This window comes from Bubalus bubalis, chromosome 1, assembly GCF_019923935.1.
Source record: "Bubalus bubalis isolate 160015118507 breed Murrah chromosome 1, NDDB_SH_1, whole genome shotgun sequence".
In the NCBI taxonomy this organism is placed as follows: domain Eukaryota; kingdom Metazoa; phylum Chordata; class Mammalia; order Artiodactyla; family Bovidae; genus Bubalus; species Bubalus bubalis.
The window spans coordinates 128,511,806-128,531,192 of NC_059157.1; the positions used below are offsets into that span (position 1 = coordinate 128,511,806).

A 19,387-nucleotide genomic window follows, 5' to 3' on the forward strand; every position below is an offset into this window, starting at 1 on the left:
TTCCCTGATGGCTCCAACAGTAAAGAAGCTGCTTGCAATGCAGGAGATGCTGGAGCCTTGGGTTCAATCCTGGGGTCAGGAAGATCCCCTGGAGGAGGAAATGGCAGCCCACTCCAGTATTCTTGCCTGGAGAGTCCCATGGACGGAGGAGCCTAGTGGGCTACAGTCCATGGAGTCACAAAGAGTTGGATACGACTAAAGCAAATGAACATATGCATACACATGGTAGTCATTGCAGGTAAGTGGTTAAGACTAGGAAAGGGCCTGTGTCTGGCTGGACCTAAGACCATGAGAATCTTCATGCTGTAGTTTGTAAGGAGAAGTGGATATGGATGTCATGCCTTGGTGTTTCAGAGGACGATCACCATAGTGATAGAGGTGGCCATGAAAAGCAGGTAGAGACAGAAGAGCAAGGTGTCCATCATGTGGCTTAACTGCACCCATAGGCTGACCAAGTGCTGCTTCTGAGTCTTGTTTTCCTGTTAGGTTCTTGCTGACCGAGGGAACCCATTTAGTTCTCTCTCTGGACCTGGCACCTTCCCCACAAACTCCATGGGCTCCACACCTATGGTGAGACAGAGACTCAGCTGTGGGCCACCAAGGTCACCTGGGTTATTGTGGGGAAGGAGGCAGGAGCAGAAAAGCAGAGGTGATGGAGGAGGAAGTGTGGGCAGTACTGACTTCCCTCACCAGGCAGGTGGGCAAGGTCCATGTTTCCCTTCCAGGGCACAGCGGGGCAGCATGTCCTTGGGCTGGTGCAGTGTAGAAGCAGGAAATGGAGCCAGTGAGGCATAGGTGGGGGCTGGGTGGTGGCCAGGTCCAGCAGGTAGGAGATGAAGATGGTCTCCAGCAGGCTGAGCACCATCAGGGACAGACACAGGGCAAAATAGACACCTGGAGGGAAGCTGGGCCTACCTGAGGGCCAGAGGCACCAGCCAGGACTTTATTCCTCTCTTCCAATCCCACCCTGGGAAGCACAGCCTCTTTTGCCCAGTGTATCTCCCTTCCCTGAGCCAGTTCAGCCAGTCCCTCTCACCTTTCTCTTCTCAAGAGCTGGAGGGGCCATACTGATGAGGGGGGTGCCACTGGCAGGGAGTAAGTCATTCATCATGAGCAGGAAGACATTGTAGCCCAGCAGAACAGTTATCTTGAATGAGGCAAGGTTCTTTTTTTAGTTATTATTATTTTATTTTAATTGGAGGCTAATTACTTTACAATATTGTATTGGTTTTGCCATACACTGACATGAATCCACCATGGGTGTACATGTGTTCCCCATCCTGAACCCCTCTCCCACCTCCCTCCCCATCCCATCCCTCTGGGTCAACCCAGTGCACCAGCCCTGAGCACCCTGTATCATGCATTGAACCTGGACTGGTGATTCGTTTCACATATGATAATATACATGTTTCAATGCCATTCTCCCAAATCATCCCACCCTCACCCTCTCCCACAGAGTCCAAAAGACTGTTCTATACATCTGTGTCTCTTTTGCAGTCTCACATACAGGGTTATCGTTACCATCTTTCTAAATTCCATATATATGCATTAGTATACTGTATTGGAGTTTTTCTTTCTGGCTTACTTCACTCTGTATAATAGGCTCCAGTTTCATCCACCTCCTTAGAACTGATTCAAATGTATTCTTTTTAATGGCTGAGTAATACTCCATTGTGTATATGTACCACAGCTTTCTTATCCATTCATCTGCTGATGGATATCTAGGTTGCTTCCATGTCCTGGCTTTTATAAACAGTGCTGCGATGAACACTGGAGTACACGTGTCTCTTTCAATTCTGGTTTCCTTGGTGTGTATACCCAGCAGTGGGATTGCTGGGTCATATAGAAGTTCAACATTCAGAAAACTAAGATCATGGCATCTGGTCCCATCACTTCATGGCAAATAGATGGAGAAACAGTGGAAACAGTGTCAGACTTTATTTTCTGGGGCTCCAAAATCACTGCAGATGGTGATTGCAGCCATGAAATTAAAAGATGCTTACTCCTTGGAAGGAAAGTTATGACCAACCTAGATAGCACGTTCAAAAGCAGAAACATTACTTTGCCAACAAAGGTCCGTCTAGTCAAGGCTATGGTTTTTCCAGTGGTCATGTATGGATGTGAGCGTTGGACTGTGAAGAAAGCTGAGCACTGAAGAACTGATGCTTTTGAACTGTGGTGTTGGAGAAGACTCTTGAGAGTCCCCTGGACTGCAAGGAGATCCAACCAGTCCATCCTAAAGGAGATCAGTCCTGGGTGTTCATTGGAAGGACTGATGCTAAAGCTGAAACTCCAATACTTTGGCCACCTCATGCGAAGAGTTGACTCATTGGAAAAGACCCTAATGCTGGGAGGAGTTGGGGGCAGGAGGAGAAGGGGACGACAGAGGATGAGATGGCTGGATGGCATCACCAACTCGATGGACATGAGTTTGAGTAAACTCATTGTGAGTTGGTGATGGACAGGGAGGCCTGGTGTGCTGCGATTCATGGGGTTGCAAAGAGTCGGACATGACTGAGCAACTGAACTGAACTGAATGGATGGCAGTTCCATTTCCAGTTTTTTAAGGAACCTCCACACTGTTCTCACTAGTGGCTGTGCTAGTTTGCATTCCCACCAACAGTGTAAGAAGGTTCCCTTTTCTCCACACCCTATCCAGCATTTATTGCTTGTAGACTTTTGGATAGCAGCCATTCTGACTGGCATGAAATGGTACCTCATTGTGGTGAGGCAAAGTTCTTATTTCCTGCTGTCAGGTAAAAGCTGAGGGTGTCAATGGTGAGCGGAAAGCTACTGGGCACCAGGAGGTTTAAGATGAAGAGGCTGGGCCTGCACCTGTTGGCCATCTGGTAGGAAGGAGTGTGGAGAATGTGGCAAATAACTGATGCCAGAGGGCTCAACTCTATATTTGATTATTCATTCTTTGCTGATGTCCAATTAGGCTGGTCATGGGTTGACCTCTCTGGGTAATAGATGCATTGAATTGTGCCCTGTTCAGAAGTGCCACCAATTTCATTGTCTAATTTCCCCTTATGTCCCACTTTCTGGGAACACAATTATAGACTTTTGTGGGCAAATGGGGCTCTTTGGACCATTGGACAGGACCATCCATTTTTATAAAAGTCCAGCTGCTCCTGTCTGCAGGGCAAATGCATTGGGGATCCTTCTTGAGGGCAGTTAGGATAGAAAGTGGAATGAGGAGCAGGTGCTAAACTCCTTAGAATTATTTTTACATCCTAAAGGGCCTTAGATTAAGAGGAAAATCAAGAGCAACTTGGAAGTCAAACAGGGGACCCTGGACTTACATAGGAAATGAGTTGGTCATATAGGTTGCTGTCCATCAACATCTTTGGGGTGGCCTTGCTGGTGTTCAGAAGCTCCCACTCCCCCTGGGTCTGAGTGACATTTCAAGGTATATCTGTTATCACTCACAATTCCTTGTCCAGGAGCATGCTGTCCACTGCAAGTAGGCCAGGGTAGCTCAGTCCAGAGAGTCCTCAAGTCTCCTGCCCACAAGATTCAATTCCTTCCCCACTAAGCTTCTTCCACAGATTCTTCTCTCTGTCCTTTTAAAGTAGGCATCTAGGTTTTCTCAGAAGTGGGTCATAGGACCAGAAATTCATATACATGTGGGATGCAGCATTAGGAGGCTTTCTTTTTTTTGGTTGTTAGAGTCAAAGTTATGGGAAGATTAGTTATGACTCAAACATGAGTCAAGAAATTTTTGGAGGGACTTTCCTGGTGGTCCAGTGGTTAGGAATCTGCCTGCCAATGCAGAGGACACAGGTTTGATCCCTAGTGTCCCCTGCATTGGCTAAGGGGAACTAAGATCCCACATGCCTTGGGGCAACTAAGCCTGTAGCACAACTAGAGCTACATGTACCCTAGAGCCCATGCTCCTCAACTAGAGAGTAGCCCCCACTCTGCAACTAGAGAGAAAGCCTGCGTGCAGCAACGAAGACCCAGCGCAGCCAAAAATAAGTCAATAAAATAAATAAAAAGAATTTTGGGAGTCTTTCCTATTTTTCTTCTCAATTTCCCAATTCTGTGTGTTGTTTCAGTGGAATAAATCTTGAACAGCTCAGTATTTTTATAATTACATGCATGCCAGTTATAATGATTTATTTATCTGATTCTGCCATAGGACACCTGGTAGCTTCAGTTACATTAATTACTGGTTAAAGTGTTTGGCTGTTAATGTTAACAGGCTTGAGCTAAAAATTATACATGTGCAGCAGGTCAGGGTCAGGTTAGATTCATTTGGTGGAAGGGCTATCTAAGGTAAAGCAGTAGTTTTTGTTTATTTTTTAAACTTTATTGAGAAATTAAAGCAGTAGTTCTTAATCCTGTCTGCACATTAGTGTCACCTGGTGAGATAGAAAGAAATCACAGTAGTAGAACCCCATTGGAACAATTAACTTGGAGTTTCTGGGGTAATGCATAGTTATTGGTATTTTTAAAAAGATTCGGTGGGCAGCCAGAGTTGAGAAGCACTGATATAAAACCTTCCTAAATAATGCCTGCATCACTGATATATCTTCCTCTGAACCTTAAATGGCTGCCACAATGTGTCTCACTCACCTGTGTAGAGGAGGGGACTGAAGGTGAGCAGGCAGGTCTGTTGGTCAAAAGGAAAGTAGAAGGTGTCTGGGTTATAGGTGCTGGTCACCCTCATTGGCCTGTGGTACTATAATTCGACCTTGGCTGCTGAGATATGTAGTGAGACCTGGAGGTACCTGACCCACATCCACACTGCTTGTGAGAGGCAGAGAGAGAGAGGCGCTGTGGGTGCCTTCATCAGCTCGTCTCCCTCCCTTCCCAGGTCTTCTCCTACCGTGCTCACTCTTGGGGCTATTTCTTTAAGGTCACTCTCTCTCGTCTCTTCTGCTCATAGTGTTTTGTGAGAGTCAACTCATTGAGACTGTGCCCTGATCTGAATCTGCTGGTGTCTCTGTGCCCTGCACTGACCCTTGGTTGCTCTTTTTAGATGGGCTTCATGCTGGCTTTCCCTGACCCGGATATACACGATTCCTCGATGCTGATATCTGGAAGCCACAGGTTCTCAGCTGATACAGTGAGTCTGTTGTTGCTGATGCGCTCTACTGTGTTCTAGCTAATGAAAGGCTAGATGTGTAGTCCCACATCTACAGCCAGGTCAGTAGAAGCAGAGGTGAGTGATGGTGGAGCCACTCCAGCCCTTCCCTTTCTTCTTCTCTTTCTTTTTGGCCATACTAAATGGCAGGCAAAACTTTCCCATACCAGGGATCAAACCCGTGTCCCCTGCAGTGGAAGCACAGAGTCTTAACCACTGGACCACCAGGGAAGTAGTCTTTAAACTCTGATACTCTTACTTCCACTGGGGTCCCTAATGACCACACCCTATCTCCCCTTCTTTATTACCCAAGTATCATTGGCAATGGAGAAGGAAATGATAACCCACTCCAGTATTCTTGCCTAGGGAATCCCAGGGAAGGAGGAGCCTGGTGGGCTGCCGTCTATGGGGTTGCGCAGAGTCAGACATGACTGAAGCGACTTAGCAGCAGCAGCATTGGCAAAGTACCCCTTAATGGCCTTTTTGCTAGGCAGACATTAAATACAGCCTAAAACCACTTGGACCCAGGGTTGTACCAGTGCATTGGTCTGCAACCACTTGGCCATTTTCTTGGGTTACGAGTTCTATCTTCCTAAGCTGCCCAGGGAGATTTGTGTCCCCTGGACCAGTTCTAGATGGACTTATTTGGTCCAGGAACAATTTATACATTGGGTAGAGGTCTGGAAAACCTTTAAGTCACTCTTAAAATTTAAACTTATAATTGGTAGTGGGAAAGGGGGGAGAGTTGATTTGCTTTACTGTAGTAATCCACAGGAATGATGTCAGAAGCTGGAGCTGTGCATCCTGGTAAAGAAATTCCCATCCAGGCTTATTAGTGCAAAAAGTTTTGGCCCATGCCCACTACATATTCTTATAAATATTTACTAATTTATTGGAACAGGCATCATTTTAGATGCTAATCTATCTTTTCCTTATTGTCTCCCCTTGTATCTAGGAATAATTTAGGTTTGTTTGGTTTTTTTAAAGAAAGGTCTTAATTTTTTTTTGTTGTTTTGTTTTTATTTTTTCAGTTGGAGGATAATTGCTTTACAATATTGTGTTAGTTTCTGCCATACATCAACATGAATCTTCCACAGGTATACATGTGTCCCCTCCCTCTTGAACCTCCTTCCCACCTCCCACAACATCCCATCCCTCTAGGCTGTCACAGAGAATTGGGTTTGAGTCCCTGTATCATATAGCATATTCCCACTGGCTATCTGTTTTACACATGGTAATGTATATGTTTCAATGTTAATCTCTCAATTCATCCCTTCCTCTCCTTTCCCCACTGTGTCCACAAGTTTGTTGTCTATGTCTGCGTCTCCTTTGCTGCTCTGCAAATAGTTTCATCAGTACCATCTTTCTAGACTCCATGTATATGTGTTAATATATTATATTTGTTTTTCTCTTTCTGACTTACTTCACTCTGTATAATAAGCTCTTGGTTCATCTGCTTCATTAGAACTGACTCAAATGCAGTGCTTTTTATGGCTGAGTAATATTCCATTGTATATATGTACAACAACTTCTTTATCCATTCATCTGTTGATGGACATCTATGTTGCTTCCATCTCCTAGCTATTGTAAATAGTGCTGCAATGAACATCAATTCAGGTTTTAATTGACGTAAAGATCACTTCCTTCTGGAACCTTCCAGAAAGGTCAGGACTCAAGGATAAATCCTTCCTGAAAAAATGTCACTGCAGCCTTCTTCTCTGTGTCTCCCCATCCCATAGGAAAACCCTCTAATTGCTCCAGAATCCATTCAGAGTACCTGTTGCTCACCACTAGACCAATACAATGTTGGGCTGAGAGGGCAGAGGATTATTATCCCCTATTAGAAGCAACAGAAAGTGGGGACCAGGTCTCATCACTTCCAGGATGGCAGACAGATGAAAGATATGTTGACTTGAGTGGGAATGCTGACCTTGGTAGCTGGACAGAAGACCTTTAAATCAAACAATAAGGCAGCAGGATCTACCCCATGCTGGTCAAATCCTGAGCAACTGATGGTGAAAATGTTGCCTCTTCCTGAAGCCAGCAGAGACCCTGTGAGAGAGAGCCTCCATTACTAGGATGGGAGCCTCTCTGCAGAGAGAGAAAACAGAAGACTCACTGGGAGGAGTGGGTGAGCCCTCCTCCTTTTTGGGCCAAGACTTCTTAAGGTCAAAATCCTTCCTGCCAGGGCTGGAGAGGATGGGCTGGTCTGGAAGGCAAATGGTGGAAATGGATGTGGTGAGCTGAGTCAGTATCTATTCTCATTGTTCATCCTCATGCAAAATCTGCCCAAATCTGTATGCAAACTCATCTTTGATGTAATAGCAGCCACTTCAAGAAGGCCTGTGGTGCACCCATCATAAGTCTCTTGGATCTACCTACTAGTACCACCTAGCACTGCCCTTGGACTTGTAGTCAAGGTCATTTATAAATCTGCTCTAATGATTTCTCATCCTCATTTTCAGGGACTTCTGTTTACCTAAGACAGAGTTAATTTATCAAGAAGATAAGATAGATAATCAACTGCGCTTACTTACTAGGCAGATGTGGGAAACATGAAGTAGGTATTCTGAATGTGTGGTTATTTGGTGCTTTAGCTTATTTTGCCCTTCTCAGATTTAGTGATCTCAGATAGCTTAGGACTTATTTCTAGCACTGGGATCATTAGGCCATATCACTGAGCCAATCATATAGTAAGCCCTATGTGGATCTTTGCTCTTGGCCATGGCCAGGGAGCTATTGGGTAGTACCTGAGCAGAATCTTTGCTCCATTTCCTTTTTTTTTTTTTTAATCTTTTTTTCCCCTGCCTTCTCTCTTTCTCTATCTCTTTCCATAATATTTAAGGTACCTACCCAGACTTGGAACAAGTATTTCCCTGTGGAGGCAAAGTATCTGTTTTCTTCTACCTCAGATTGATTCCTATCCTCTCTTGATATTTTACTTACTCTTTCAGGGTTATTCTTTTCATAGACATCATATCAAAGGAGGTAGGGAGGTTAGGATGAAGGTGTGGTGGAAAGGGCACTGGAGGACAAGAAAAGGCAGATTTGGAAAGGTAGTGAAATGAGATCCCTATGCAGGCAGGGAGCGAGGAGAGCTCTGTGTCCTGAGCAGTGGAATATCTTTCTGTCACCAAAAGGAAATCAAGACACTGACATTATGGAAGAAATATTTAACTTGTTAATTCTAATGTCCTTCACGTGCTAGAAGAAAGTTCCTATATATCCTTCAGAACCACACTCTGGTCTTCTCTGTTCTTGCCCCATCTTACCTTGAAGCAGAAGGTTGACAGTGAGACAGAGGAGGAATCCCCTCACAGCGGGCCACCCTCCTTCCATCCTCTTCTTCTGGACTCTCCTCTGGGGACTTGCCAGTAGCCCCCAAACCCTGGTGTTTAAAGGAGCTCCAACCATACCTTGGTTCCTGATTTTTGAATACTGCTCATGACAGCTGACCACTCCCTGGTGAGAGGCTATGGCCAGAGAGATCACAGCAGTTTCCTGCTTTGCCCCTGTCCATGAATGCCTTCTGAGCTCCAGACAGGGAGGAAGTTGGGCCAAGACTAAGGGAAAAGTATCCTGTTTGGCAGCTCTATACTGAGATCAATAACAAAATAACTCACTTTAATTAGAGAGTGTGGACTGGTGAAATAAGAATTATTACTTTTCTAAAGCCAGGGAATCTGCAGATTTGGAAAGGTGACAATATTTAGTGATTTGGTTACATATTTATTAAGAATAATTGCAAATACCAAATTATAAATCTTTATTCATAGCTTCATTATCTATTGTTTATATTTTTCCAACATCCCCTAGCTAGATTTCCTCCTTCCAGTCTTTCTGCCTCCCTGATTCGTTCTCCCCGAGACTAATGTTTTCTATACAAGTTTTACTCTATGTATTGATTCCATGATAACAGATGTCACAAAACTAAGTTAACAGATCTGTTTTTAACATTTTTTGTGTTGTCAATAGTGATATACATTATCATAAACTAGTAATCCAGCTACCATCAATATTAACGGCCTGTGTCAATGTTATGTCTTATGTCACATCTTTATAAAAAGTACAATTTAACCAAATGAGTGAATTGGAACATTGTTATATTAAGTATCTTAAGTCACATTTCCAGAAAGACTTGAAAATGTTTTCTTGCAGAAGGGATGAAGAGTCAGACCTAGAATACAAAAGAAACTTTGTTCAGAATGTAAGATCATGACAGTCCAAAATAGAAACCGCTAAGGAAGGCAGGAATGTCCCACTTTGGGGGCCCAAAGTGGGAAAATATAGAACAGAAGGCTGCAATGTCTTTTGTTTAAAGTTTGAAATGTCTGTAGTCTTTCAGTCCTACCAGAATGTAAGATCATGACAGTCCAAAATAGAAACCGCTAAGGAAGGCAGGAATTTCCCACTTTGGGGGCCCAAAGTGGGAAAATATAGAACAGAAGGCTGCAATGTCTTTTGTTTAAAGTTTGAAATGTCTGTAGTCTTTCAGTCCTACCAGCTCTGTAAGTCATTGCTTCCCTTCTTTGGAAACTTGGCCAAGGGATTGGGCCATCATGTCATATAGGACCAAAGTACCACTGTGTCTGTATCTACATGGACACACCTGTGGGGTGCTGGACTCCTGGACTGGCCAAGAGTGAAGGGCTGGCTGTCAAGGGACACTTGAGTTCCACAGGTAGGCTATACTCACAGGCCCTGGAACTAGGAAAGGAGGGTTAACTTCAAGCCGTGCTGCAAGTGGCTGAAGATAGTTGATACATACCTTGTTTTTAATAAAGTTGGCTGAAAAATGGGACCTAAGTTCTGATTGTACTCAGAAGTAGACATAGCTGTCAGGAGATGGAAGTGATAGAGGCAGGAGAAATAAAGCACTGAGGCACAGGCTTGCTTCCGACCTCGAGAATCGGAGTTTCAACTCTGGGATCTGGAGATCTCAGGGGCTATTATTTCTCCTGCTGCTGCTGTTGCTGCAGGTGATAACTAACATATTGAGTACTTTATTGTATGCCAGGCATTGTATTAGGTTGATGCAAATGTAACTGTGGTTTTGGACCGTTAATTTTAAATCGTTATAACTAGGCTCAAACACATCTTTATTAATCAAATTAGGAACCATTACAATCAATACATTTTTGCCAATAAGAAATGTTTGTTTATTCCTGTAGCATAAAAATCCATGTTTCTGGATTCGACGAACTCTTGGAAAGCATTTTCTGCCTCCTATTGGTTATGGAAGTGTTTTCCCTGCAAAAAGTTGTTAAGATGCGTGAAGATCTGGTAATTGGTTGGCAAGAGGTCAGGTGAATATGGCGGATGAGGCAAAACTTTGTAGCCCAATTCACTCAACTTTTGAAATGTTGGTTGTGCAACGTGCAGTTGGGCATTATTGTGGAGAATTGGGCCCTTTCTGTTGACCATTGCTGGCTGCAGGTGTTGCAGTTTTTGGTGCATCTCATCGATTTGCTGAGCATACTTCTCAGATGTAATGGTTTTGCCAGGATTCAGAAAGCTGTAGTGGATCAGACCGGCAGCAGACCACCGAACAGTGACCAGGACCCTTTTGTTGGTGCAAGTTTGGCTTTGGGAGTTGTTTCGGAGCTTCTTCTCAGTCCAGCCACTGAGCTCGTCATTGCCAGTTGTCATATAACATCCAGTTTTCATCACATATCACAATCTGATCAAGAAAGCATTCATTGTTGTTATGTACAATAAGAGAAGACAACACTTCAAAATGACGATTGTTTTGATTTTCAGTCAGCTCAGGAGACACCCACGTATCAAGTTTTTTACCTTTCCAATTTGCTTCAAACACCGAATGACCATAGAATGGTTGATGTGGAGTTCTTCAGCAGATTCTTGTGTCTCAATTCTTTATGTGTAAGAGGATCGGCTTTGATGATCCTCTCAGTTGGTTGCTATCAACTTCCAGGGGCCGGTCACTGTGCTCCTCACCTTCAAGGCTCTGCTCTCCCTTGCAAAACCTCTTGAACCACCATTGCACTGTATGTTCATTAGCAGTTCCTGGGCCAAATGCATTGCTGATGTTACAAGTTGTCTTTGCTGCTTCACAACCTGTCTTGAACTCAAATAAGAAAATCACTCAAATTTGCTTTTAGTCTAACGTCATCTCCCTAGTCTAAAATAAATGTAAAATAAACAGTAAGTAATAAGTCACTAGCAAAGAAACATAAACTGAGAAATGCACATTAAAATGATGTATAACATAGCCACATTTATTTAAGAATGTATTCCAGTATCAAACAGCAAAGTTCAACAATGCAATTACTTTTGCACCAACCTAATATGTCTAATTTTATGTCATCCCCCAACATTCCTACAGTGCAGATACTGGATAGGAGTATGTAGAAAAAAAGAAATGGAGCCAAGTAAATAGAGAGATGGCAATGGGATCTTGTATTTTCTGATCATATTTTAGAACATAAACACACTTGAGGAAAATATAAATTTTGTTATTAACCACTGATCATCTTCTATAAAAATACCTAAAATGATGAACTAGAGAACATTTTCAAATAGAGCAATAAAAATGATAGTACTTAAAATAACCAGGGTTTCAGGTTTTCTAGTGCTTATGGTTTATAACAAGCCATATAAGAATCACATAGTTTTTCATCATGAACACTGGGTCTCTTTCTACCTTCAGAATTCTTTACTTGTAAAAGATGCTTTTCACACTGGCCAGTCCTCCATCTCAGACAAATTATTAAGCACCTAGAATTCTTGTCTAGGAGACATACTGGCTTAGGTTAGCTCTCAGAGTTTATGCTAGCACGGAGTTCCTTGTTACCAATGTGGTTTGGATACCTGTCCTGCATATGCCTGCCTCCTCCTTCCCTTCTCCAGTAGGCTCTCAGATGGGGAAAGGTAGCCATATTTAAACAGAACTTCAGTAGCTAGATTGTCATTTTCTGAGGCCATTAGAAATAGCTGTCTCTAACATTCTCTGGGAGAAGGCAATGGCACCCCACTCCAGTACTCTTGCCTGGAAAATCCCATGGATGGAGGAGCCTGGTAGGCTGCAGTCCATGGGGTTGCTAGAGTCGGACACGACTGAGCGACTTCACTTTCACTTTTCACTTTCATGCATTGGAGAAGGAAATGACAACCCATTCCAGTGTTCTTGCCTGGAGAATCCCAGGGACGGGGAAGCCTGATGGGCTGCCATCTCAGGGGTCGCACAGAGTCAGACACAACTGAATCGACTTAGCAGCAGCAGCAGCAGCAACATTCTCTGGAATATCCTGGGAATTCTCTAAAACTCCCATTTTAGCTCTGATACATATCTCTCCTAAGCCAAGCTGTGGGCTTTGTTGGTCACTCATGACTAGGAGATGGTTCAGAAACTCTTAGCTGATTCAGGGGTCATTGTGGGAGGGTGAGGACTTCCTCCACTCTCAGCTTTCTCTGGGCATCTTTGGAATCTCCATCTTGGGTTCAGTATCTTTGAATTCCTGGGCACTCGGCCATGGCCCCTAAAAAAGAGGCCCTGAATTTGGGCTTTAGCTGCTTCCTTGGACAAGTCTGGGGCCAGTTAGAATTCCTGTTTGGGGTGTAGTCTTGGATCAGTTGGAGGATACCATCAACTTAAGGTGTGGGTGTTTCTAGAAATCCTTACGTTCGCCTGGGGTTTCCCAAACTTGAGTTGCAGCTTAGCAATGGGCCTCCTCACCTGGAAAAGCATTTTTGTCTTCCTCTAGCTGCCTCTTTTTTGGGAGGATGGCCTCATGCAGCACAATCCAGCCTTGAGGAGGATAGAATGCCAAGGTGAAGAATCTCTCTGGAAACTGTATAGCAGCATCAAAGCCCCCAGGCTTCACACCTAGTGGCGTCACTCCTAGTCTGGCTTTTTCTGAATTATCCTCCACTGTGTAGGCTGTGTAATTTGAAATGCAGAGCTGACCATATCTTTCTTATACTTGAAATCTTTCAGTGGCTCCCATTGTCTGTAGCAGTTATGTTAAGATTGCTGAGTCTGAAAATTCGTATTTTCAACAAGTTTCCCAGGTGCTGCTGCAGCTATTCCTCCTGGGACCACACTTAGAAAACTGACCTATAGGATGAAATCCCCCCCCCCCCCCACCTTAGCATGATGTAAAGAACTCCCTGACTTAGGTCCCACCCATCCTTCCATCATGTTGCCTTGGATTTTATGTTACAAAAGACTCGTTCTTATCTTTAATATGTATCAGAATTACTTAATATGCTTTACCCTTACCACTCTGGCCCTAAATCAGAATCATAGCCCTGAATCAGAATTACAATTGGTAGTGCTCAGGAATCGACATTTTAAAGTAGATCCACAACTGATTCTAATGCAGGTGGATCTTGGACTACACAGGGAGAAACACTGCATCCTAAATAGCACCCCAACACTCAGTATGTGATTTTACTCTTCCACATTCCCTTGACCTAAAATGCACCTTCTACTATTGATCTCTGATCCTACTAATAAATTCTTAAAGATTCAGCTCAATTCAAGCATCCAGTCTTTGGTGAAGCCTGCCTCAGTGTCTCTTCTTTCTGTCTTCTTGTCAATTAAACACACACACATAGATGCCCACACACACATGTGCACATGTGCTCCAGAATACTGTTGTGACTCTTAAACTGGAAACATTTCCTTACATGTATGTCTCTCCTCCTGCTCTGTAACCTCATGGAGAGAAGGAAACATTATTTTGGCCCCCCAGTATGTAACATATAGCAGTAAGAAGTCAATAAATGCTTTTTAAATTGAAATTTAGCTGATTTACAATATTATATTATTTTCAGTTGTACAACATAGTAATTCAATATTTTGAAAGATTATACTCCATTTAAAACATTATAAAATATTGACTATATTCCCTGTGCTGTGCAGTATATCCTTGTTGCTTATTTATTTTATACATGATAGTTTGAACTTCTTAATCCCCTACACCTATTTGGCCCCTCCACTCTTTTCTCTCCCTACTGGCAACTACTAGTGTGTTTTCCATATCTGTGAGTCTGTTTCTGTTTTGTTACATTCATTTTTTTATTTTTTAAATTTCACATGTAAAGATAAGATGCAGTATTTGTCTTTCTCTGTCTGATGTATTTCACTAAATATAATGCCCTCTAGGTCCATTCATCTTGTTGCAAATGGCAGAATTTCATTCTTTTTTTTTTAGCTGAGTAGTATTCCATTACATATATTATTTTATGGTATATACAAGCTGGAATCAAGATTGCCAGGAGAAATATCAATAACCTCAGATATGCAGATGACACCACCCTTATGGCAGAAAGTGAAGAGGAACTCAAAAGCCTCTTGATGAAAGTGAAAGTGGAGAGTGAAAAAGTTGGCTTAAAGCTCAACTTTCAGAAAACGAAGACCATGGCATCCGGTCCCATCACTTCATGGGAAATAGATGGGGAAACAATGGAAACGGTGTCAGACTTTATTTTTTGGGGCTCCAAAATCACTGCAGATGGTGACTGCAGCCATGAAATTAAAAGGTGCTTACTCCTTGGAAGGAAAGTTATGACCAACCTAGATAGCACGTTCAAAAGCAGAGACATTACTTTGCCAACAAAGGTTCGTCTAGTCAAGGCTATGGTTTTTCCTGTGGTCATGTATAGATGTGAGAGTTGGACTGTGAAGAAGGCTGAGTGCCGAAGAATTGATGCTTTTGAACCGTGGTGTTGGAGAAGACTCTTGAGAGTCCCTTGGACTGCAAGGAGATCCAACCAGTCCATTCTGAAGGAGATCAGCCCTGGGATTTCTTTGGAAGGAATGATGCTAAAGCTGAAACTCCAGTACTTTGGCCACCTCATGTGAAGAGTTGACTCATTGGAAAAGACTCTGATGCTGGGAGGGATTGGGGGCAGGAGGAGAAGGGGACTGCAGAGGATGAGATGGCTGGATGGCATCACTGACTCAATGGACGTGAGTCTGGGTGAACTCAGGGAGTTGGTGATAGACAGGGAGGCCTGGCATGCTGCGATTCATGGGGTCGCAAAGAGTCGGACACGACTGAGTGACTGAACTGAACTGAACTGATATAGTAGTATAGTAGTATTCCATCATATAGCTATATCTATCTCACATCATCTTTATTCATTCCTCTGTTGATGCACACTTACATTACTTTATGTCTTAGCTATTATTGTAAGTAACATTGCAGTGAACATTGGGGTTCATGAATCATTTCAAATTAATGTTTTCATTTTCTTCAGACATATACCTGGGAGTGGAATTTCTGGATCAGATGGTGGTTCTGTTCTTAATTTTTTGAAGAATCTCCATACTGTCTTCCCTAGTGTCTGCACCAATTTGCATTCCCACAAACAATGTAGGAGAGTTCCCTTTTCTCCACATCCTCACCAACATTCATTATTTGTAGACTTTTTTGGTGATAGCCATTCTGATGGTGTGAGGTGATATTTCATTGTGGTTTTGATTTGCATTTCTCTGATGATTAGTTATAAAGGTTTAATATCCAAAATATTTAAACAACTCATACAGTTCAGTTCAGTCACTCAGTCGTGTCTTTGCAACCCCCTGGACTGCTGCACCTCCCTGTCCATCACCAACTCCTGGAGTTTACTCAAACTTCTGTCCATTGAGTTGGTGATGCCATCCAACCATCCCATCCTCTGTCATCCCCTTCTCCTCCTGCCTTCAATCTTTCCCAGCATCAGGGTCTTTTCCAGTGAATCAGCTCTTTGCATCAGATGGCCAAAGTACTGGAGCTTCTGCTTCAACATCAGTCCTTCCAATGAATATTCAGGACTGATTTCCTTTCAGATGGAATGGTTGGATCTCCTTGCAGTCCAAGGGATTCTCAAGAGTCTCCTCCAACACCACAGTTCAAAAGCATCAATTCTTTGACACTCAGCTTTCTTTACAGTCCAACTCTCACACCAATACATGACTACTGGAAAAACCATAGCCTTGACTACATGGGCTTTTGTTGGCAAAGTAATGTCTCTGCTTTTTAATATGCTGTCTAGATTGGTCATAACTTTCCTTCCAAGGAATAAGCATCTTTTCATTTCATGGCTGCAGTCACCATCTGCAATGATTTTGGAGCCCCCAAAAATAAAGTCTGACACTGTTCCCACTGTTTCTCTATTTCCCATGAAGTGATGGGACCTGATGCCATGATCTTAGTTTCCTAAATGTTGAGCTTTAAGCCAATTTTTTCACTCTCCTCTTTCACTTTCATTGAGAGGCTCTTTAATTCTTCATCACTTTCTGCCATAAGGGTGGTGTCATCTGCATATCTGAGGTTATTGATATTTCTCCTGGCAATCTTGATTCCAGCTTGTGCTTCTTCCAGCCCAGCATTTCTCATGATGTACTCTGCATAGAAGTTAAATAAGCAGGGTGACAATATACAGCCTTGACGTATTCCTTTCCCAATTTGGAACCACTCTGTTGTTCCATGTCCAGTTCTAACTGTTGCTTCCTGACCTACATACAGATTTCTCAAGAGGCAGGTCAGATGGTCTGGTATGCCCATCTCTTTCAGAATTTTCCACAGTTTGTTGTGATCCACAGTCAAAGGCTTTGGCATAGTCAATAAAGCAGAAGTAGATGTTTTTCTGGAACTCTCTTGCTTTTTTGATGATCCACTGGTTGTTGGCAATTTGATCTCTGGTGACTTTTGTAAAACGATCTTGAACATCTGGAAGTTCACAGTTCACATATTGCTGAAGCCTGGCTTGGAGAATTTTGAGCATTACTTTACTAGCGTGTGAGATGAGTGCAATTGTGCGGTAGTTTAAGCATTCTTTGGCATCGCCTTTCTTTGGGATTGGAATGAAAACTGACCTTTTCCAGTCCTGTGGCCACTGCTGAGTTTTCCAAATTTGCTGGCATAATGAATGCAGCACTTTCACAGCATCATCTTTCAGGATTTGAAATAGCTCAGCTGGAATTCCATCACCTCCACTAGCTTTTTTCGTAGTGATGCTTTCTAAGACCCACTTGACTTCACATTCCAGGATGTCTGGCTCTAGGTGAATGATCACACCATCGTGATTATCTGGGTCATGAAGATCTTTTTTGTACAGTTCTTCTGTGTATTCTTGCCACCTCTTCTTAATATCTTCTGCTTCTGTTAGGTCCATACCATTTCTGTCCTTTATCGAGCCCATCCTTGCATGAAATGTTCCCTTGATATCTCTAATTTTCTTGAAGATATCTCTAGTCTTTCCCATTCTATTGTTTTCCTCTGTTTCTTTGCACTGATCACTGAGGAGGCTTTCTTATCTCTCCTTGTTGTTCTCTGGAACTCTGCATTCAAATGGGTATATCCACTCATACAAATCAATTGAAAAAAACCAAACAGCCTGATTTAAAAATGGACAGAAGACCTGAGTAGACATTTTTCCAAAGAAGATATACAGATGGCTAACAGGCATGAAAAGATGTTCAATAAATGTGAGTTAACTATCTGGCCTGTCAGTGCCCCATGAATGGGGACAGAGACACAGGCACCTTTGGCAGATGTAAGAAAGGTGTTTGGGATCTTCATGGGAGTCCTGAGGCCGTATTAGAGAGGTTACCTAATGTTCCCATGATATGGCTGAGGAGGGGGCCTCCACCTTGGGTGCAGTTTGGTGGTGCTGGCGGTTGGCAGAACACCCTGGAGAAGGGAATCACAGCAGTCTGCAGCAGGTAGGCTCCAAAGGGCTGGAGCCAGGGCCTGGCCTTTTATTTCTGACTGCCCCCTCTAGGTTTCTAATGAAAGCTACACTCAGAATGGCCTAATGGGAGCTACCATTTATTCAGTTTGTGCTATGTGCCCTATAATGTGTTATGTACTTTACTTAGTGTTCATATCCTCGCAACTGCTTTGAGAGTTTAACACCATTACTCCCAGTTTTACAGATTAAAAAACTGAAATACAGAGAGGTAAAAAATCTAAATCTTGCTCAGTGTCCATCTAGGTGAAAATCAGTGGAATCCAGATTCAAACCCAGGTCAGTCTAGTTTCATTGTTCTTTCCTTATTCTTTTCATTACTCCATAGCTGGGAAGTCTCGTGGACTAGATTATTAGGGCCCTAGGTTTATTGACAATGGCACCCCACTCCAGTACTTTTGCCTAGAAAATCCCACGGACAGAGGAGCCTGGTAGGCTGCAGTACATGGGGTTGCTAGAGTCGGACATGACGGAGTGACTTCACTTTCACTTTTCACTTTCATGCATTGGAGAAGGAAATGGCAACCCACTCCAGTGTTCTTGCCTGGAGAATCCCAGGGATGGGGAAGCCTGGTGGGCTGCCGTCTATGGGGTCGCACAGAGTCGGACACGACTGAAGCGACTTAGCAGCAGGTTTATTGACTATGCCAAACCCTTTGACTGTGTGGATCACAATGAACTGTGGAAAATTTTGAAAGATGGGAATACCAGACCACCTGACCTGCCTCTTGAGAAACCTATATGCATGTCAGGAAGCAACACTTAGAACTAGACATGGAACAACAGACTGATTCCAAATAGGAAAAGGAGTACATCAAGGCTGTATATTGTCACCCTGCTTATTTAACTTCTATGCAGAGTGCATCATGAGAAACGCTGAGCTGGAAGAAGCACAAGCTGGAATCAAGATTGCCAGGAGAAATATCCATAACCTCAGATATGCAGATGACACCACCCTTATGGCAGAAAGTGAAGAGGAACTAAAAAGCCTCTTGATGAACATGAAAGAGGAGAGTAAAAAAGCTGGCTTAAAGCTCAACATTCAGAAAACTAAGATCATGGCATCAGGTCCCATCACTTCATGGGAAATAGATGGGGAAACAGTGGAAACGGCATCAGACTTTATTTTTGGGGGCTCCAAATCACTGCAGATGGTGATTGCAGCCATGAAATTAAAAGACGCTTACTCCTTGGAAGGAAAGTTATGACCAACCTAGATAGCATATTGAAAAGCAGAGACATTACTTTGCCAACAAAGGTCTGTCTAGTCAAGGCTATGGTTTTTCCAGTGGTCATATATGGATTGAGAGTTGGACTGTGAGGAAGGTTGAGCACCGAAGAATTGATGCTTTTGAACTGTTGTGTTGGAGAAGACTCTTGAGAGTCCCTTGAACTGCAAGGAGATCCAACCAGTCCATTCTGAAGTAGATCAGTCCTGGGTGTTCATTGGAAGGACTGATGCTAAAGCTGAAACTCCAGTACTTTGGCCACCTCATGCAAAGAGTTGACTCATTGGAAAAGACTCTGATGCTGGGAGGGATTGGGGGCAGGAGGAGAAGGGGACGACAGAGGATGAGATGGCTGGATGGCATC

The 19,387-nt window shown here is 43.2% G+C and overlaps 1 pseudogene; it reads right to left on the reverse strand.

Moving 5' to 3' along the window:
- Positions 1-476: 476 nt before the first annotated feature.
- Positions 477-12,800, reverse strand: LOC102414556 (annotated as a pseudogene).
- Between the last annotated feature and the right edge of the window lie 6,587 nt (positions 12,801-19,387).